The sequence below is a fragment of the Natator depressus genome, chromosome 11 (genome assembly GCF_965152275.1).
Source record: "Natator depressus isolate rNatDep1 chromosome 11, rNatDep2.hap1, whole genome shotgun sequence".
Classification (NCBI taxonomy): Eukaryota; Metazoa; Chordata; order Testudines; family Cheloniidae; genus Natator; species Natator depressus.
In genome coordinates this window covers 60,782,638-60,804,485 of record NC_134244.1, presented here as the reverse complement: position 1 = coordinate 60,804,485, position 21,848 = coordinate 60,782,638, and the positions used below count along the sequence as shown (strand labels likewise).

Here is a 21,848-nt window from a genome sequence, read left to right as displayed (position 1 = left end):
GGAGAGGTGTTTCAGTGAGAGCTGTTCTGTTGAGAGCGCACCCTGCTAGCAGATGGGGGGTGAGGAGAGAGTTTTGGCAAGTTTCTGAAATTAGTCACTGAAATTTTCTTTAACGTGGGGCTTGGTGATGGGTGACTTATTCTTTGAGTAAATAAATTTTTTTGCTGATACAGACTAACATGGCTACCGCACTGAAACCTGTTGAATGCTTGTGTGTGTTACATCTAGGGGCAGGAAGCTGATGTCTCTGGTCCCTGCTGAAGGAACAAACACTGCATGGTGCTGAGGGCAGGAGTGAAGGTTAGGACTCCCTGGTGGTCTCAAATTTCCTCCCAGTTACCAAGAGGTGAGATAATGGACATTTTAAAAAATCCTTCATGATTTGCATAAAAAGCTAAAATGGTGAACAAAGGAAAACACACATGGTCAGATTTCGCACCGCCAGTAACTGCTTGGCATTTGTCAGTACTTAAAGGTCATGTCTGAATGTGGCATTAAAGTCCTTCCCCCTTTCCCAAGTTATTGGACATCATACCGATAGGTAAAATTGAATGTGTTCTGAACAGCTCTTTTATTGACTTACAGGGTTTATTGACTGCCCGTATTTAGAGCGGCCCACTTTTATGCACACACATGTCATGCTGGAATAATTATACCGGCTGTTAGCGTTCCTGAAGCAAGGTGTGGTACATTGGGAAACCCCCTGGTTCTTGGGGTTCTTTCTTTTTTGTTTTTGCACAAACATAACCGCTGTGGAAATAAGTGTCTGAGGATTTAATAACTGTGGTACTGCCCTACAGAGATCACCCACAACAGTGATCTGAACATGTTTTGGAACAAGTCCCTTTGAAGTGAAAGTTAGACTGCACCAATGTTAGCCCTAAGTCTGCGGCTGTTTATCATGTTGATAGCCTGTGTCACGGGGAAGATCTCAATGGGAAAAGGTGAGACTCTACGATATGCGGATGACATGTAATAAGGGATTCTCAAAAGAAGACTCAGCGGTATGACCAGCCAAACTGGTCCACTACTAGTAATAACTTGACCATCTCAATATTTATGTAAGAGATTCCTCTTGGTGAGAGCAAGGTAGGTAAATAACTATCCCCCCCGACTTTACAATATATTTGGAAGCCTCGCCAGCATTTTTCATTTTTTTCCATTGCTTTCTCTATTTGCATTTACTTAGGAGCTACTAGAGCTTATCCACTTTTGAAGTAAGCTTAAATAAACGCTGTTAGTTGATTATCAATCCTACACAAGTGCTTGCATAAGAAGATAAGTTTTCTCAAAGCTGTTTGCTTGGGGATAGGCGGCTGTTTTAATGGCAAGTTTATTGAACACTGTGCTGTTTATGTGCTGTAATTATTTGTCCTTCAGGGCTGGTGATATTATATTAGTCTTTCTGGTTTTCATTAACACCTGCATCTCTCTTTGCAATTAGCAAAATGATACACTGCATCTGTCATTCCACCCCTTGCCCCTGCTAAAGAAAAGAGTCTGAACAGAAAATGTGATCTTAACGGCAGTAAAAAGGAATAATGGTGACCTGTACCTGCTTACAGCTTTAATGGGAAGGGCTGAATTAGTCAAACAGAATGCTTTCTATGCAAACAACCTTCCCTAACATTAAAAAATAATTCATATCATGTATATGGTGTCAGGCAACTCTATTAATGCACCAACCTGACAAATGTTGTGCGAGGGGCTGCAAATGGGACATATCATTCAACTGTCTTGACTAAGAGCATAACAAGAATGGGAAAGAGGACAAATGTAACTTACTCTGGATACAGTCCCAGAACTGTAATCTCATTGTTCTTCATGGTGAATTATATAGAAGTGCTGAAGATGAGAATATGATTTTAGCTGTGTTATGTATTTTAATCATTTTCTTTTGCCACTAAACAAATAACTCATTGTGAAATACTTACAAATGGGGAATATTAGTTTTTGAACTTTGAAATAAATGGGCAGAATGAGGCTGGAATGTAAGAATGTTCTGCCAGTTGCACTGAAACGGGAAGAGATCTCTATCATGGGGAACCAAACTCAGCTCTGGTTTAAGCAGAAGAAATTCCTGTTGACTTGCTAGGGAGTTGGTGGCTGCAGCCAGAGCTGAATTTGGCTGTCTATCTCTAAGGCACCCTAGGAATACATGTGGTAGGCCTCTTTGTCTGGAGCTGAATGGCTTGGAGAGAATTCTGGAGCTGGAAATCACAAAAGAAAAGTGGGTAATTAGTTGGAAGTCTAGAGTTGGGAGCCACATTGAAAGGGTTGTGGTTGCTAAGACATATCAAACCAGTCTCTGCTGGCAGGAGTGGTTGCAAATCCACTGAAGACCGTACAGCTGAGCCTGCTTAGGCCAATAGCAAAATTGGCCCATTTGTGTGGTGGCTGGTAAGAAGAGACAAAATTTGAAGGCGCCTAAACAGCTTAATCCAAGGTTGGAGTCCTTGGCTGATCCTTTCCAGTGTCAGAAGACCTAAGAGTCTAGAAGATGGAAACCCTCTAAAGTGCACACAGCTTTCCAGAGGCTGTCTCCTGGGTGAAGTGTGACTCAGGGAGAGGCTACCATCAAGAAGTGGAGTAGGTATCAGGAAGGACTGGCCGGAGATTATGAAAGTTATTTCTAAAGTAACTGCCTGTCTCTTTAAAATGTGTTTGTGTAAAATTCCCTAGGTTTCTTCTCCATCCTTAGCCTGGAGTTCTATGTCAGACCGAAGACAAAGCTAGTTTGACTAACCCTTTCCCAGCTTTGTGTCGTCTGCTTGTAACTCTGTGGAATGGTAGGTGGAGAGAAGTCCAACGTGACTGCCTGTGAAACAGGTTGCTATGACAACACAAAGATCAGGGAGACAAGTCTGTGTGTTGAATTTATACAAACCGATTTTCTGGGGTACAGGTGGTTTGGGGGGTCTGCAGACAAATGGTCACTCATAAAAGTAAGTGAGAACTTCAGTGTGCACCCTGGCGGGGTTGCAGTAGTGATGTGCATGGGTCTGTGTGAAAGGAGGTTGTGATTCTGGATCTGGGTTGTGGTCCCTGGGTCAGCAGGGTCTGGGAGAGCTGTGGAAATGTGGCAAACAGTAGAGTGACACACATCCTCAGAACAATCCTATCTGAGCAATCAAGGAAGGGGATTGATGCACTCTGAAATGGGTTCTATCCAGTCCTTCGAAAGGGGCGTGGATGTGATGAAAGGCTTCGATGGAGTAGGTGTAAAGTAGGGGAATCACCAAGCTGCCTTGTTAAAGCCCTGGGACGTGAAAAGCAGCATTGTCTAGGAGTCACTTAAATTAATACAAATGAGTTTTACTAGAGTCCCTAAGTTAAACTTACAATATTTCAGCTCAGAGGACTCTTAGGAGCTGACAGTATTACTGTAGCAAGGAATGGGGGAGAGGAATATATTTTTTTTTTTTTACTCAAGTCTTGTAATGAAGGGTTAGAAAGCAAGCTGGGACAATGAAATCTCTTGGGATTGTGAGGGACCTCTCATATGGGATTCTATTCTGTTACCCTTTTTATTCAAAGTGTATGTGAGGCCATAAGAGGAGAGAGAGGAAAGACTGTATTACATAAAACCCTTTCTACAAGAATAGCTGGAGGTCTCAGACAATACAGTATTATGTTCCAATTCTGAGCTTTGAAACACCAGTGTAAACGTAAGAGTAAATCCAATGAAGTCAAAGGAGTTATTTTGGATTTACTACGGTACAAGTAAGACCAAAATATATTAGCCTAGGATTTGAAATTCCTTTGACGCCTTCCTGGCCTCAGGGATTTCAGCTTCCCTTCTCAGAGGAAAGAAATAAAATCAACAAAAGTGATCCAATAATGAAATATTTGATTTCCCTTATTTAAAAAACACCACCACACTCTATAGTAATGGTCCCAAATACACCTTACAAGAGCCAGTCTAGGCCCCAGCTGTGGCGTGTTGCACAGCTAGGGATGGCTAAGTTGATTCTGAGGAGGAATACACCATTTCCTTAAGGCAAAACAATAAAACTTAATGCAGAGTCCATCCCCTCTCTGCACCTCCACCCTGCCTGACTATCCTGCAGGGAAGCTGAGCTCTGGGAATGACATCATGAGCATGCCCAGTACCTGCCAGCTATCCCAACATGGTGAGGCCTCACCTCCCTGGCTTAATCCCAGAAAAGGGGGAGTCTGAGTCAGCTGTGTGGCCTGAAGGCATCTCCCAGGTTACAGCGAGATATCCACACCCAGCCAGGATGGAGATGGCTTGGGAAAAGTTTGCTCCTAAGGACACATGTATCTAAAGGGCCCAGTCCTGCTTATTTGCTTCTACTGGAGCTGTGCCGGGGATTCTGCAGCTTCCCCGATGTCCCAGCAGGTGAATGTCTTCTCTGGATGAGGACAGGATGAACGAGCGGCCTATGCTAAAAATGCCATCTGATTGACAGCTCTGAACCCTCCCCTATTGAACTGAAGAACCACCCCCTCCCAAGCAGTTTAACGCCACCACCCACCATTACCAGACAATGGAACAAACACGGCACCCCCTCCTTTCACTTTGCACGTTGGTCCAGATAGTGTTGGACACGGATGGTGGGTATCATAGGCTGGGGAAGGCCGTGCCTTCCCAAACAGCCAGGCTTGGGCATGCCGCTTCCTGCTCTGGCCCACTCTTCCCAGTTCCCCTGTGCAGTGGCCCTGGCTCAGGCTCAGACTGGGGATTGCACTGGGGCCGTGCATGCCGCCTGCCCTCCCGGCACTCCGGGGCTGGGGCTGCGTCATCTGCCTGCCTGGCACTCTGGGGTTGGGGTGGGTGCTGGTGGCCGCGGTGGGCGGGCTCTGGGCTGCGGCAGGGTGGGAGGGGCATGGAACGGGTGGGGCTGGTGGCTAGCCTCCCTCAGCCGGCGGTCCACGCGCCACCCATGGTGTTGGGCCTGGTCACGCTGACACAGAGCCAGTTTACATGGCCACATGGAGTCCTGACCTTTGGTTAAGGTCAGGATTTTGGCTCACAGTATTTTGCACTTTCACTGTAGAATTTTATCCTTTCCTTCGAAGAGCTGTGAAGATGGTTCAGCACAGCTAAACTGGCAAGGTGCAGTTCACACGCTGTCCTGATTCTCCCCAGAAGATTTGGCTGAGAATGAGATTATGATCCAGTGATCTCATTCTGGACTTGATTTTAGCTGGTCTCAGCAGCCCAGGTGTAGTTCTCTGCGTTCCCAACCTTGCTGAGCTCCAGAGAGTGGCCGCTCAGCACAAGGTAGGCAATGCTTTCAGCCTTCCTGTTCCTCCCAAAACAAGCATCCTCAACAGGCTGTGCCAGAGAGTCCATATCTCTGGTGAACAGCTTGCCAGCACTCTAGCTGCTTTTTCTCCTCCATCCTTGGGTCAGTGGTGGATAGATGGGTCACGGAAGTGAAACGTACGAACATAGAGAAAGGGAAATTACGCAGTGGTCTCTCAAGCCAGGATCGCTGCACAAGACCAGAAGGAGAAGGATTTCTGCATTCTTTATTGGGAAATGTTGATTTTTGCTCCCTTAAGCCTTTTATCTGATATATTTGGAGCCTAAACCGCCTTAAAGGTCCTTCCCTCCCATTGCTTTCTGTTCCAGTCTGCTTTTGGTCACTTTCATTCATCTGTCCATGGCTGGCTGCCTGGATAAATTTTGGACTGAATACATTTCCTTGCATTACCAACATATGTGACAAATAAGTAATCTTGACTAATCAGAATACATTAGAGTGCAATGTTCCAGCTACTGAAGGACACTTGGAATTCAGCAAGTTGCATCTGTCATCTCCCAAACACTATAAATATATAATATAAGTATACACATAGAAACGAACGCAAACTGCAGAAATACAAACTCTTGCAGATCTGTGCTTGCTTTCTCTTTTGGATCAAATACATTAACGGTAACGAAAATGACTGACACACTTTTTGCGGATTTAATTTACATTTTTTTCAAAGGCCCATTAAACGTTTCCTTGAGATATTATCTTGTCTTGAAAATATTTCCAAGTTTTAAAGTGTACCATGTACCTTTGAAGAATTTCTCAAAACACTTCAGATGGACTCTGCAAATTTAGACTAAACCTCTCCCCCCCTTCCAAAGAAGTATTCATTCATTAGGGATACTAACAGTATTTGAAAGGATGCTAAAAATATACTCCTTTATCACAAGTCATTTGCACAAGCCAGATGTCAGGTATATCTTTCAATTAAGGAGAAAAGCCTAATTTAGTGAGAATTAGATCTAAATGGGATGCTAATCAAATTGCTCTGGCGCTGATCACAAAGTGTGACCCCTGCTGCATGACAAATAATAGCGCTTTATTGAGTGCAATGAGCATCGTGCAAAAGATGCAGGAGCCTCTGCACTGGAACCAGAGAGCCCTATTCTGTGAGAGCGGAGGGCACTCAGCATCTCTCAGGACTAGACACATGGTCTTTGGGATGGTCAGGTCTATACTGCGGTGGCCAAGTTCCAGCCTTTGTTGAGGATATGTGAGCAGAGGAGCTCTGCAGCCTCTGGAATCCATGAAGGCATTCTGGTGACCCAGCAATAGTGTCTGTGTGGGGTGCCTGGCACACCCTTTAACACAATGCAGTGTGCACCATGCCATGCATTATCCTCCCAAGCCAGCCCAACTCCAGTAGCTGATGTGGAATTGGGGTGGGGGCCTCTTCTCCCATCCCTTTGTGCCTCTGCACAGGGTCAGTCACAATCAGATCCTAACCTTTTTCCGTTACAAAATTCCCCATACAGTAAGCAGTCAACATTTTCTGTGGCATAGAAGGGCTCAGATTTGGCTTCCCACCTAAACGAGGCATTCAGCAAGAAAAACAGAAGAGACACAAACCCAAATAGCTGAGGTTCATGAGGGTTTCCTATGGAGATCTGCTTATACTTCTCCTATTCTTTGTGGAACCTGATTCACTGGAGCAAAACTCCACTTCCATATGACTCTGGAAGCGACTTCGGGGTTTACAAAGCCCAGCTGGCGCATGTATGATGTAATTTCTGTAGATGGGCAAGCTGGAGCCAGGCTGTCATTTCAACATTTTTGGACAGAGATCCCACGCATAACACTTAAGCTTTATCCAGATATTGGTATTCCGGCATACCATCTTTCCTGCTAATCTGTTAGGGTGGTACTGTTCCCACTCATAATGTGGCACACTATGTCAATTGCAACCCAGCATAGATGCCAACCTAAATTGGATTGAGAATAGCCGGCAGCAGAGCCTCCTGCTGGTGGACAAAGTGCCAGATTAGACCACATGCTCTCTTACTAGAGATTGGTGTGCCTAAAGCTTTTTACATGTCAAGTAAAAGGATTTAAGGGGAGAAATCACTCTTCTAAAGAGACAAGTTGGGTGAGGGAGCATCTTTTATTGAACCAACTTCTGATGGGGAGAGAGATGAGTTTTCAAGCTACACAGAGCTCTTCTTCTGGTCTGGGAAAAGGACTCAAACTGTTTCAGCTAAATACAAGGGGGACCAAATTGTTTTCTGTTCACCCTTGTATTTAACTGTGACGCTCTGAGTACCTTTCCCAGACCTGAAGAGGAGCTCTGTGTAGCTTGAAGGCTTGTACCTTTCACCAACAGAAGCTGGTCTAATAAAAAGTACTCCCTCACCCCTCTGGTTGCTCTGATATCCTGGGAACAACCCGACTTCACCAACACTGCAAATAAGCCCTTCTAATGCAGGGTACCTGAGCTGAGAGGCTCCCCTTCAAAGCTTCAGAACTTTGTGTGTCATGTCTATGGCATGGTTTTAGTCTATCTCTTTTTCAATCTTCTTCCATGCTGCCAAGGAAAAGGAAAAGTTAGGTCCACGCAGAATATCCCCACAACCATGTCTCTCCTTGCTTTTGAAGTTCTTCTCCCTCATTTCACAACCTTGCATCCCTGTCTCAGGTGAATATTGGTTGTCCTCCAAGTACAGACCCCTGCCCTCCAAACCGCCCTGGTTATATTGTTCCTGAACATATGTCATCTCTATGGTTTGGTCTTTCTGGAATTACCAACATTGTCCAACACTGCAGTGTCATTCCAGGCAATATAGCTGTCAGGGACCTTTCTTATGCACATGACGATGTCCACTAGTTTAGATGAAGGCTCAGGAGCTAAAATATCATACCTACAGAGCCAAATTTAGTCTTGGTGTAAGCAGATATAACTCCATTGACTTCAGCATAACATAGATATAATAGACTTGTAGTGGGACAGAACTGGGCCTGTAGCAGGGCAGTCTGCCCCTTTAAGGGCCTGTGGAGCCAGGGAGGAGCAAGCCCCAGCCCAAGGAGAAGCCCATCCGGCAGGTGTTGGGAGCCAGCTGATCCAGCTAAACAGCAGCTAATGACTGGCTCTGAGCTACAGCTGGAAAACAGAAGAGGCCCCAGCTCTGTGAGATAGGAGCTGTATAAAGACAAATGCTTCCCTCAGCCCTGGCTGGCCCTGTAATCCCACAGAGGGGGTGGGGAGAGCAAGCAAGTGTGCACCATGACCATGGATTGTCAGGTCAGGACTATTACTTTTCCATATGTTTTGGTTTTTGTGCAGCAGAAAACTGAAAGAGCCTATGTAGAAGGCTCAAACTGAGTTCTGTATGGCTGACTGTTTCCCTCCAAGCTGGTGGATAGGATCTGGGGCCCACTGTATCTGTGGACCTCTGATTGCACCTGTCTTTCCAGCATTGGCGTTCAATGAACTTGTTTGTTTTCTTTCAGAATACATGGGTTGTTTTTTGTAGTAGAGGATGAGGAAGGAATGGTGCTGCCATATGAAAGGGTTGCCTTTCTGTACTCTCTTTAGCACCTCTTTAATCAGCATTGTCAAGTAGGGTGAGATGTCTCACATGTGAGAGTTAAGTTATCTGCCAGAGACCTGCCTTATGATAACCCCATAGACTACATGCTTTCTCAAATATCCCAATAAAAATATAACCAGTTTTCCCATAGACGTGTAAGACACATGAATGGCATCGTGAAAATTCATGAAAACTTTGTCAAGATTTTTCCTATTTTATTTTGTAAACTTTAAATTTTGCTGCAATTTTGAAACTTGAATGATTTCAACCAGCTCTCCTATGAGAAAATACTCCCCAAAGAGTACAGACTAAATGCTATGCACAACATACTATAGACAAAGTAGAGCTGACTCATAGTGAAAAACTTCTGGCATAGTTGGACCACCTAAATTCACAATTAAGCTGTTTTTTGTAGCTGTCTCATCTGGTGAATTACCCGTGCATGGCTGCGCTACAGTTTGAAAGGAAAATGAGTGAGTACATGCTGGTTGAGTAAAATATTAAGATACAGACGTTAGAGAGAAGAGAAGCTATTCTATAAAAAGCTGATAATGAAGAGAGACAGCATCTTTGACAGTGAAATTAAGCTAAACAAAAAAGAAAATATTACAGAAATGCTACACATATATCAAAGGGAATGAAAAAATTATGACACCTGTTAGATAGTAAGACTAGTTTGAGTCCTTTGAAAATATGGAGTCTCCTCACCTACAGGGACTCCTCAGCAGCCCATCCATAGAGTGAGACAAGGAAGTAGCATTTGTATTTGGGTGTGGATCCATATTTTCTGTGGTGTGGGTTCAAAGCCAAATCAGGGCTGTGGTGTGGGTTTGCATCTGACAGCACCAAAGTCACATGAAGATTTCATGGAAATTTCATGATCTGCTAATTTCATGAGACTTCTGCCATCCTGAATGGTGGAAATCTTTATCTGAAATCTCCCATGAAAGTCTGTTAAAAGATTCTGGCTCTCTGTGTTGGGACCAGAAAACTAGATCCATTCCAGTTGTGTATCCAACCCAGATCCAAAATTGTATTCATATCCAGGGGCTCAAATCCAAACACATTCCCATCCCCCCCCCCCCCGTTAATCTTTTCTCCCTTCGTGACATTTAAAGGGGCTAGAATTTGTGGCTGTGCTGTTGGCCTGTCTGTATTCTAGATGTATTAGGGACAGTGAACCTATGCTGCCATTCTCTTGAAGCTTTGGATTGCATTCAGGCACAGGGTAAAACCATCTAAAATACACTGCATTCTTCCTCCCCTGCCATCATATATTTATTTTTCTTCTGCTACAACAAAAGCAGGTGTTGCTTTTGTGCTTACGCTCCAAGTGAGATGGGCCTGCTAGTCACGTGAATTTCAGGGTGCTGGACTGGCTGCAGCTGTGGAAGAGGAAATAGATAAGATGAGTGGAATCTAGATGCTCTCATTTCAGTTTTACATCATCCCTGGAATCCTAAGCACTCATCTCCTTTCCTTCCATTATTACTCACTGGATCTGCCCCTTCCTTCTCCATTATACTGACTTCCCTTTTCTTTCCCTCCCCCTGAAACTAGATATTGTTCAACAGACTCAGGAAGGATCCTGTTTTGTTTCTGTGGCTTATAGCACAATTGGCTGTGCTAATGTTTCCTGTATAAGCTGAGGTCGGGCAGCTCTCCAAGACCATACGTTACGCAGTCATAATCTTGAATCTTTTTGCAAGTCCCTACCAGAATCCCTTTCGCTTCCTTTGTGACAGATCATCTCTAAAGGGCCCTCAAGTTTTAGACTGCTGGTATCTTCAAAGGAAAGTAAATCTGTAGACTGCCTGGCGATATCAAGGGGAGGCATGGTTGTTTCTGGCATCAGGCAACAGGTGTTTTTTACAGTTCTGTTTGAAAGTATAAATCTGCCCTTATTCACACGGGGTGAAATAGACAGCCAGCTTTTTCTGGTTCCAAGACAAACAGACCCTGTGGACTGCACTGGTTGAAAAGAAGCTAATACTCCAGAAGTGGAAATCCACATGGCTCCTGAGAATACAAGGGTCTGAGCTTCCTCGCCGCCAGACTAAAAGATTCTGAAAACCATTTGGTGTTTGTCGGCATGTAATCGATTTATTCCTGATTTATACTGGTAGCAGAGATTAAATCTGGCCTATACACATCTGACTGCTAAGGTCTCCCTCTTCTCTCTTTTCCATCTATTATTACTTAATGTTTATATGTGTTTCTATATACTGAATAAAAACCATAATGTACTTGGTAGTGAATGTATGAAAGAGTTTCTTCAGTGACACTAGCCCATAGCAGCTGCAGCATGTGCTGAAGGGTTGTACAAGGGAAATCAGTTAGAAGAAGATGTGGCTGGGATATGCTCTGAAGCGGATAATAATCTATCCTCTTTCTATATAAAATGACTATTTACATCAACATAGCATGGTTCTCAATATGACTGGTGGTGTCTCACTGGTCCTTCTGCCCTCTTGTCTGTCTGTCGCTGTCCACCTGTTGTCTCTCGTCTTATAAAGCCAAGAGGGCAGGGATCAGGTCTTTGCTATGTTTGTACAGTCCCTAGCACCCTGGGATTCTGGTGGGTGTGCTAGCTGTGATACAAATAAGAAATAAAGGAACAGTGGGTGGTTTGATCAATTTTTGTGGTTCCCGGAGGAAACTTAACAACTTAACAACATAATAACTTAACTTAATAACAACTTAAAAGTAAGTGACAGAATCAGATGTTTGAGAGACCAGCCCACAGAAAAGTGACAGCTGAGGTTGCCAAGGGACCTGAAACTTACAGGCAGCCTGGAAGAAATATTGTGAGTTTTGAAACAGCGTGAAGGTAAGGCATGGAGCCGTAAAATTTGAGGCCAGAAGGGATCACCAGATCACATAGTCTGACTTCCTGGATATCACAGCCCATCAACACCACGCAGCAGTGCACGCTAAACCCAGTAAATGAAATGAGATCAAGTTATTACAGCCCACAGGAGACTGGACTGTTATGTGCCACAGTCAGAGAATAGCAGGGACCAAGGTGCACCAGTGCCCAAGGTTCACACAATGGCAGATTTTCTTCTAACACAAGCACTAAAACTCTGCATTGAGATGGCATGGTTATGTTCTGAGCCAAAGGACACTGATGAGGAAAAGCAGCCATTGTGGAAATAGTGGCTCTGTAACAGGGTTGTATTGAGATAATCAGTCTGGTGGGCTCACCGGAGCATGTGTGAACTGCAGCAGTGGCTCCTGCTGCCCCATTTGAAGGGGAGCAGTGACTGGTAGATCTTCTGGCTCTGCCTTGTCACATGGTCTGTGTGGCAATGTGTGCAGAGACCCCTTCATGGTGGGCAGGAGAAAGCACGCCTCTCCTGTGCAGGAAACCATCCGGCACCTGCTTTAGCCGAGGACCACAGCACTCAGGTAGCTGGGACAGGATTTGCTCACTTGTGCGGAGCCAGCCTATGGTCTTCCATCAGGTCCCTCTTTCCCCTTGACAGCCCTGATTCTTTGCTCATCCCCAATGTGTTGACATGTCAGAGGGGAGATTTCATCCCCTGTATTCAAAGGATGATTTGGGTGCCTCTACCTCTCTGATATAGTCTTGCAGTTGACAAAAATCTCTAGATGTGTTCTAGAGAAGCTTCCTGTCATGCAGTCTAGGGTGGCTCCTGACCATGAGTACCTATCTCAGGGCAGACTGTCGGAAACAAGGCGGAGACCCCAAACTGGTATGTTCTATAATTAGATTTCACCAACTCAGTAGCAAATGTGAACTCCTGAATCATTATAACAGTCTTACCATGGAGTTACACACAGTCCCCATAGACTCTCCAGTCTATCTTGGCTCCTAGGCAAGCTGGACTTTGATAAATGGTCACTTACACCAAAAATCACACAATATTCAGGTTGCTTCCTGTCCTAAGAGACTTGTACCTTATCCCAGGTCAATTGGTACCCTAGATCTTACACCAAACAGAGTGCCTGTAGCCAATCCTGTAATCAACTATTAAGTTGCTTTAACTAGAGAAAATAAATAAGTGTTATTTATATGTTCAAGCAAGCATGTACATACAAATGAGCTACAATCTAAATCCTAAAAGTGATAGAGTTGTCATGATCTGGCCATTCAAAATGTCTTTCAGGGCAAACCTGGTTGACCCCGAGGATCTCTGCTTTAGTTTAGTGTTTCTTGCCATGGGAGAGTTTAAACAGCAAACAGATGATAAATATTCATGTCCACTATTTTTATTTCCCTCTCTAGCATTCAAACCAATGGGATGAGGTCTTCTGCCTGTACTTATCCCTGGGTGGATGGGGCAATTAACAAAGCTTTTGCCTTATGATGGCCCACTTCATTTTTGATAGTCCTCCTGGGCAAGGGGGAGACAATTCCCGTGTCTGGGTTCACAAGTTCAGAGCAAACATATTTTCAAAGTTATAAAGTAAAACTTATAAGGAAATGTGTAGCACAGAATACAGACATTACAAGCGAGATTAATGCATGCATCAACTTACAAGCATTCCATAGAGTCTAAACACTACATACATTCTTACAAGACTTACAGTTTTGTTCAAAATAGGTAACATGTATGTGAGCTGGTTTGGTTTACGCTATGAGTTTGCCAGTTCTTAGCTAATGCCTTCCACCTTGGCCAGAGCGGGCACTTGGTTTACCAGTGTCACACTTCCATTTAAGCATTAGTTGCTTACTCCATGTGCTACAGCTAAGGCTTTTCAAATGCCTCCAGATCTTAAACCATGCGGCTTCCTGGTATGCAGAGTCAGTACTGAGGGGTGTTAGTGCCCACGATGGCACAAACATACCAGTGGGTGTGATTCCTACTTTGGGTTCTGCCACTCCAGGTTTGTGTTTTTTCGTAATGTACAGAAGATAGGAGGCAGGGTTCTGAACACCACTCAGAACCCTAATTTTAAGGCTCAGATTGTGCAGAGTGGAATTACAGCAAGGCCTGTGAGTGAAAGATACAACAGCAGAAGGCAAAGCTGGGAGTAATGGGAGCAGGTGTCTGGCACCTCTCAGAGTTGGAGCTAGTTCCCTGACATTTAGAAGGCATAATGGCTGCATGTTTCCATGCCAAGTATTGGAGTATGGGATTTATCTAGCATGTGCCCACCTACTTTATGCATGTGGACATTTGTTCTCCCACCCACCTAATTAGGAAAATAGAGTGTAGAAAATTAAGGGGTGGATTTGTTGTTTTGTTGTGGCTGTTTGAAGGCAAAGTTTGCTGCAGAACATGACAATCCATAGAGGCATAGCATTATCTCTAAATCCAGCATTAGAGCTGGCTTTCCCCAGGAAGACTTCCAAGAGGAGAAACTATGGCACAAAACACCACTGTGGTGGGGGGGAATAAGCATCAGAATTACTGGACTGACCTTTGCACCCCAAAAATGAATGCTTGTGACAGCATCATAGTTAGAGATGGGCAAAGTTAAACTGGTGAAACTGATATCTTGCCTCTTATCCAGACACTTTAACACACACTTCTTCCCAAAGCCAGAGGATCACTGGGTGGGACATGCTGCCTCTAACAAACCCAGACTGAGTCTGGTATAAAATTTCAAACAGAACTTCTTTGAGGGAGTAGCTTGTGTTCCTTAAGTTTCCTCCAGCCACCCAATAGTTACTTCCTGTGGTGGGGCTGCTCTGGTCTGAGCTTTAAAGGGGGGCCACTTGGCTCTGCTTGCTGCTGCCTCTGGCTAGATAGTGCCCATCTCTGACACTTACACAGCTAGCCTCCAAAATCAGTCTTGAACTTCTCGTTTCATTCACGCTTGGCTTGCTGCAGAGTCTGCTGTGGGCTTCTGATAAAGGTTAAAATATTGAGCAAAAGTGCTCAGAAGTCTAAAGCTTGTGGCCTTCCCCATTCATTTTGGTGTCCAGAGTAGCCACTCCAATTCACTTTCTTATAGGTAGCCTTCAGTGTCACATCTCTGTTGGCCCTGTTGTTGTATTTATAGGTTTTTCCCTCTGCCTTGCTCTTGGCCCTAGAGAGCTGATGTGAGCAGTGTTAGTAGGGTAGGTAAGGGTGGGAACAAATAATGGAGTTGAGGAAAGTTCAGACCCCTGACCAAGGCATGTTTGTGTTTGAGCTCAGTCAGTGTGAGAATATTATGAGGAGCCAGGGATTTTTTGTTTTCCGTGCTCAGACAGCTGAGAACTGACAAGCAGAGGAGTCAGGATGGGCAGTTGTCAGTCAGCTTTTGAGAGTCTACATATATCCAGGAATACGCAGCCCAGATATTAGCACACCCCCTACCAGAGCTACCTTCCAGGCTTGAGCATGTGGGTGGGAAGTGTCTTCATAAGCCATAGCACTTCACGGTACAGAAAAAGATCTGACTGAGGAGCAAAAGGGAATTTAGTGTTTCTCACCATCGGTTCCTAGCTTGGAGAATCCTGCAGACTTTAATGGCCAACTCCTGCAGAAATTCAGGGCTTATCTTTCACGGGGACTGAGAACTCACTAGTCATTGAAGTCAATGGGAGCTGCAGGTTCTCTGGCTCAGAAATAAGGCCCTAAATCTCTGCTAAATAGGGCCCTTTTAGACAGATGACCAGAAGGGAGCTTAGTGCACTGACACTCAGGGGCGCTGGAACAATTTTTATAGTGGGGGTGCTGAGAGGCATTGACCCAAACTGTAAACCCTGTATCTAATGGAAACCACTTCAAGCCAGGGGGTGCTGCAGCACCTCCAGCACCTATACTGACCCTGGGCCTTGCTTGTGGCTTTGTGGTTTCTTAGCTGCGAATTGGAACAGCAAGAGGCTTTTCCCCTGTTCATTCTCCAGACCTTTATGAAGTACAGCGTGTAGAAACTTTATTGGCAACAACTCCCTACTTAACAATAATCAGACCATGTTGGGACAAAGTATTTAAAATATGTAGCAATGTGGGACTTTTTAAAACGTAAGCTTTAAAATATGCAGTGCAAAGCTGCAGGAGTCACCCTCCTAGAAAACCAATGCACATCTTGGAGCTGAGCGAAACTGCTTTTCTTGCTTATTGATGAGCCCTGTGCTGCATTGGGGGGGTGGGGGGGCGTGTTCTGCCAAAATGTATAAGCTTCACATCTTTTGAAGTGATATAGTGACATTTGTAGCTGTTGCATTAAGAGAATCATTAATAAATTGGGCTACAAACGCCTGGGTGAATGCAACGGACTCCAGCTGAAAATGTGCTGAAGAAGCTGGATGTAATACTTCGGTAATTGGCAAACAGGCTACCTGTTGGTTTACTTGTCAGCACTGAGAGCTGGTGTTGAGGCTACCTGGGGTGTAATTCTATTTTAGAGAAAATGGGGTTCTTTTAATTAAAACAATTGGTGCAACATCATTTCACTTAGTCATCCAGGGCTTTTTAAAGAAGATTGAAATCAGTCCAAGCAGTACTGTCGTTTGAGCTCTCCAGGCAGAATGAGAGAAGTCTGGGGTTAGTGGGAGCACTAAGTGGGGGTGAGGGCCTGAAATTTGCTTTTTGTAGGTATTTCTACTGGTTGCTGAAGTCAATGGCTGGCCAGGGGTGAGATTGGCCAGTCTACTGTATCTCCTTTAGAGAGGGCGTTGGGTGGGTCTGCTGGTGTTTCCTAAACAATACCTCAAAACGACAACATCCCAAGAGCAGAAACTCTCTTGTTGTTAAAAGAGTCATGGGCCATGACTGCAGAAGGTGTTGATAAGAACTAGATCTCCTAGCAAAAAGCATATCTGCTTTTTGAGCAGGGGGTTGGACTAGATGACCTCCTGAGGTCCCTTCCAACCCTGATATTCTATGATTCTATGATCTTTCACAGAGCTAAAACTAAAGCATTGCATTGAGTCCACCTTACTAAACATACGTGGAATTTAGTTTGTCTGCTGGCAGCCTTAAGGAGACAAGAATGATGTCATAGGCTTGTAAATCGCTTTGGAATTAATGCTGCTATACAAATGGCCTATACAAAGGACACCCAGCACTGGAATGGGTCACCTAGGGAGGTGGTGGAATCTCTGTCCTTAGAAGGTTTTAAGGCCCAGTTTGACAAAGCCTTGGCTGGGATGATTTAGTTGGGGTTGGTCCTGCTTTGAGCAGGGGGTTGGACTAGGTGACCGCCTGAGGTCTCTTCCAACCCTAATCTTCTATGATTGAAATGCAGCCACCTCTGCAGGGCAATGCTGCAGTTTTCTGACATCAACACAATTTGACACAGGAAATGAAGAACATTGCAAGTGAAGGATATAAGTAATTAGGATGCAATGACCACCATTTCTAATCCTTCGTTGAACTCTGCCAACCTGAATTCAGTGACTACGCAGTAGATGAAAGACTGAGGAACTTGAATATTGGATTAGCAGGGGCCAAATATACAACTGAGGCGATACACTCAACCACTAGGGGAAGTAGGTGGGGAAATGACGACTCATAAACCTTCTAGTGGGTTTGTCTAAAATGAGCATTTGAAAATGCTTGGTAAAATGTTTTAATACACGTTTTAGCATCATTTAGCATCTAGTCTAACCAAAGACAAGAATGTTTAAATTAGGGCTGTCGATTAATCGCAGTTAACTCACGTGATTAACTCAAAAAAATTAATCATGATTAATTGTGCTGTTAAACAATAGAATACCAATTGAAATTTATTAAATATTTTTGGATGTTTTTCTACATTTTCAAATATATTGATTTCTATTACAACACAGAATACAAAGTGTACAGTGCTCACTTTATATTATTTTTATTACAAATATTTGCACTGTAAAATGATAAACAGAAATACAATTTTTTCAATTCACCTCATACGAGTACTGAAGTGCAATTTCTTTATCGTGAAAGTAACAAAACAGTGTAAAACTTTAGAGTCTACAAGTCCACTCAGTCCTACTTCTTGTTCAGCCAATTCCTAAGACAAACAAGTTTGTTTACATTTACAGGAGATACTGCTGCCTGTTTCTTATTTACAATGTCACCTGAAAGTGAGAACAGGCATTCACATGGCATTTTTGTAGCTAGCGTTGCAAGGTATTTATGTGCCAGATATGCTAAACATTCGTATGCCCCATCATGCTTCAGCCACCATTCCAGAGGACATGCTTCCATGATGATGCTCGTTTACAAAAAAATGCATTAATTAAATTTGTGACTGAACCCCTTGGGAGAGAATTGTATGTCTCCTGTTCTGTTTTACCTGCATTCTGCCATATCTTTCATGTTATAGCAGTCTTGGATGATGACTCTGCACATCTTGTTCATTTTAAGACCACTTCCACAGCAGATTTGACAAAACGCAAAGAAGGTACCAGTGTGAGATTTCTAAAAATAGCTACAGCACTCAACCCAAGGTTTAAGAATCTGAAGTGCCGTCCAAAATCTGAGAGGGACGAGGTGTGGAGCGTGCTTTCAGAAGTCTTAAAAGAGCAACACTCAGATGCAGAAACTACAGAACCGGAACCACCAAAAAATAAAATCAACCTTCTGCTTGTGGTATCTGACTCAGATGATGAAAATGAACATGCGTCAGTCCGCTTTGCTTTGGATTATTATTGAGCAGAACCCATCATCAGCATGGAAGCATGTCCTCTGGAATGGTGGCTGAAGCATAAAGGGACATATGAATCTTTAGTGCATCTGGCACGTAAATATATTGATCGTGACACTTGTTTGAGTGATTGGCTGAAGTAGGACTGAGTGGACGTGTAGGCTCTAAAGTTTTACATTGTTTTATTTTTGAATGCAGTTATTTTTTTTGTACATAATTCTACATTTGTAAATTCAACTTTCATGATAAAGTGATTGCACTACAGTACTTGTATTAGGTGAATTGAAAAATACTATTTCTCTTTTTACAGTGCAAATATTTGTAATAAATAAATATAAAGTGAACACTGTATGCTTTGTATTCTATGTTGTAATTGAAATCAATATATTTGAAAATGTAGAAAACATCCAAAATATTTAAATAAATGGGATTCTATTATTGTTTAACAGTGTGATTAATCACAATTAATTTTTTTTTAATCGCTTGACAGCACTAGTTTAAATCTGTGTTAGCTGGTTGTGGTTAATCCCAGCTGCTAGTTCCAGGGTGTTCCTAGTTTGGAAACATCCATTCAGAGTGGCACAGAGTCCTAGAAGATTCTCTCCACCATGAGATTATTGTAACATACCTGTGGGAGTTGCATAGGGAAGAGAAGTTGGAACATGTGGAGGAAAACTGTTGGCTTGTAATGAAAAGCTGCAGGAGACTCTCCCACAGGGGGCCTGATAACACCCGTCTGCCTCAAGATGGAAATGATTTTCTTTACGTTCTTCCTCTTGCCCATGTCTGTGAAGCAGGCTCAAGAGAGTTCTGGCTCTGGAACAAGAACAAGAAGAAAAACTCTTCCTTTTGAAAAATGACATGGTTCGGTAGCTATGACGAGGGGTGCAGGAGAAAGGGAAGGGAGTGAAAGAGTAAGTATGAAGACAAGGGGACTAGTGATTTTTGGGAGGCCAAAGGAGATTGGAGAAAGAACAGTCGGGGAGAAGGCAAATAGTAGGCACCCATAACTCTTCTAGAAAAAGGAAAAGAAAAACAAATCAAATCCTCCCTTCTGCTGCCCCTTGTAATTTTACAGAAATCATCTGTAATTCTCCCTGGAGTTCCTTATTGACAGCTGGCAGATGTAGAATGAGAGAGGGTCCCCAGAATGACTAATCACTAAGTCACAGCTGGAATCTCGATGAAGACATTGATGCAGTGAGGAAAGGAACTTTTGCTGCCACATGGTGGCAGAAAGGAGAACTTGCAAATTTTATGTTCTCCCTTGTCGTCCTTGGCCAAAGAAATTGCCTTGGTTTTTGTGATTTCCAATAAAAATGTGCTAATTTTGAAAAATTAAAGCCAGGGGAAAGACACCAAGCAATCAAGTGATATGGAATTCATTTAGTGCACAACTTCCTCCTTTATAATCCAGATAAAATGCTCACGTGCCACAGGCTCATCAACAAGTGTTTTTGAACAGGTGCTTAAAAGCCTGTGTCTCAGAAACAGTGTGTGAATGGTACCTCTTATTGCTATGGTTGCTATAGCAAGCTCTTGTTCTTAATTGAATGCCACAGTAAATAATACTTTATAAGCTTGGGGGGAGGGGGGGGGAGGGCTAGAACACCAGCTAGAAGTGCCCTGAGCCACTTTAAATTACTATTTTTTTTTTTTGCCAGAATTGTACATTTTGTGCTGTTGGGCATAGAATGGGAACACCTGTTTATTTTGTTATGAAGCTGCTTTGTCTCTAAAAATGCCACAAGACGTGTAATGTGCATCTGAGCTCTTTGGTAAACAAGTAAAAGAACGACTCATTTCGTTTAAAAAAACCCCTTGTTTTCATTTTAAACCCTTTGTGGGTTTTTTAACCATATTTAGCAGGAAAATAGGACACACTGGACTGAAATGACCTCTACTGTAACACCACTACTCACACCAGTTGGTGACACCTGGGAGAAACTTAATCTTCTTCTTCTTCTTCTTTTTTTTAGTGTGAACAGCCCTTGTAGCTTTATAATTCATAAACATTCCAATTAGAGAGCTCACTCATGCACCCGGCGCTCCCAGAGTAGCATACGGACAATGCTGTCCTGGAGAGAATCGCAGAATGTGGGCAGAGGAGGCAGGGGGTACTCTACCTGATAAACAGCTGAGAGCAGCAGGGATTTCTTATTATCTGGAGAGAGGGAAGGGAAGGGGAGGAAACTGCTGGCCTGATGACAAACAGCTGTGAAGCAGGAGATTCAAAGACTCCTGCAGGGAAACCGAAGGAACAGTAAGGTTAATAGAACCAGGAGATTCTACCTGTTGTGCTATAGTATAGGAGTGAGACATTAAATGATACATGAGAGGCTGGGTTCTGAGCCACTAGCATGGGCTGAAGAATAGCCTTGTGGTTGAGGCACTGGACTGGCAATCAGGGGATCTAGGTCAATTTCCCAGCTCTGCTACCAATTCCCTTGGGCAGGTCACTTCATCTGCCTGTGCCTCCATTTCCTATCTGTAAAATGGGACTAATACGTCCCTATTTCACAGGGGTCTTGTAAAGGCAAATTGACGAATGCTCAGATGTTGTAGCAGTGGGGGTCCTGGCTGTGAGCACATCTTTTGTAAGCCATCTATCTCAGGAAATAAAGGGCCCAATTACTCCTCACTAACTGTTTTTCATAGATGCTGCCTCCTCATTAACAGGCTACATCTGTTTCTTACTATAATTAGCTCACAGTTCAATAGATAGCTCCAGTTTCTTATACCTGTACTACAATCAATGTGGAAATTACAGAAGTGCATGCTTCTCCCCCCTGAAAGCGGCTTCAGTTACACACATTGTTAAGCACCTAATAGAAAACAACTGCACGTTAGAACCCTCAAACACAGGAATTAAAATGCCTTTTTTTGATGGCTGCCAGTGCACATTTCCAAACCTGCAGGGCGTGCCCAGGCTCCTCTGGATTCAAGAGGAATGGGAATATCCTCACCAACCAGCCATGGGTGAGGCCAGAAAGCTTTATTTCCAGCCACCTGTGCAATGGGAAGGGGAAGTGAAGCGGGGGTGCCAGGGGGAAGCGTGCACCAGCTGGCCCTGCTGCTGCAGCACTATAACTGAATTCTTTGGGGGTGGAAGGGTGTGAGGTCTGGGGTCACTTCCTGCCAGGTTTGTTCCGAATGGGAGGGGATATGTAATTGCACTGTCTCACTGTACCATTAGTGTCAGGACTCATTAGGAAGCCAATCCACTCAGTGGCAGTAGGCACACAAAGAAAGAACCAGCCAAAGTCTGCAGCCTGCAGGAGCAGTCGTTAGACAGAGGAGCTGGGGAGGGGGGAGCAATTGTAAAATTCCCTGTCTGGGTAATTAGAGTCAGCGGGGAATTGGATCAGCTCCGGCAGGGCTTTCATTTCTCTCCTTGCCATTTTAGCAGGATTGGCAGGTGCTGCTTTATTCCAGGGGTGAGGTGATGTGCCTCTGTCATAATTCACAATGAGAAATGATCATCCCTTTGCTGCCATGCTCCTGGAGT

At 43.9% G+C, this 21,848-nt stretch overlaps 1 protein-coding gene across 2 annotated transcripts in view; it reads left to right on the top strand.

Moving 5' to 3' along the window:
* Positions 1-228: 228 nt before the first annotated feature.
* RAPH1 (Ras association (RalGDS/AF-6) and pleckstrin homology domains 1) overlaps positions 229-21,848 on the top strand; it is a 536,692-nt gene continuing 515,072 nt past the window's right edge. For both annotated transcript variants that reach the window (XM_074967964.1, XM_074967968.1), the window contains exon 1: positions 229-346. The gene's annotated coding sequence lies outside the window, so the exon portion shown is untranslated. The remainder of the gene's footprint in view (positions 347-21,848) is intronic.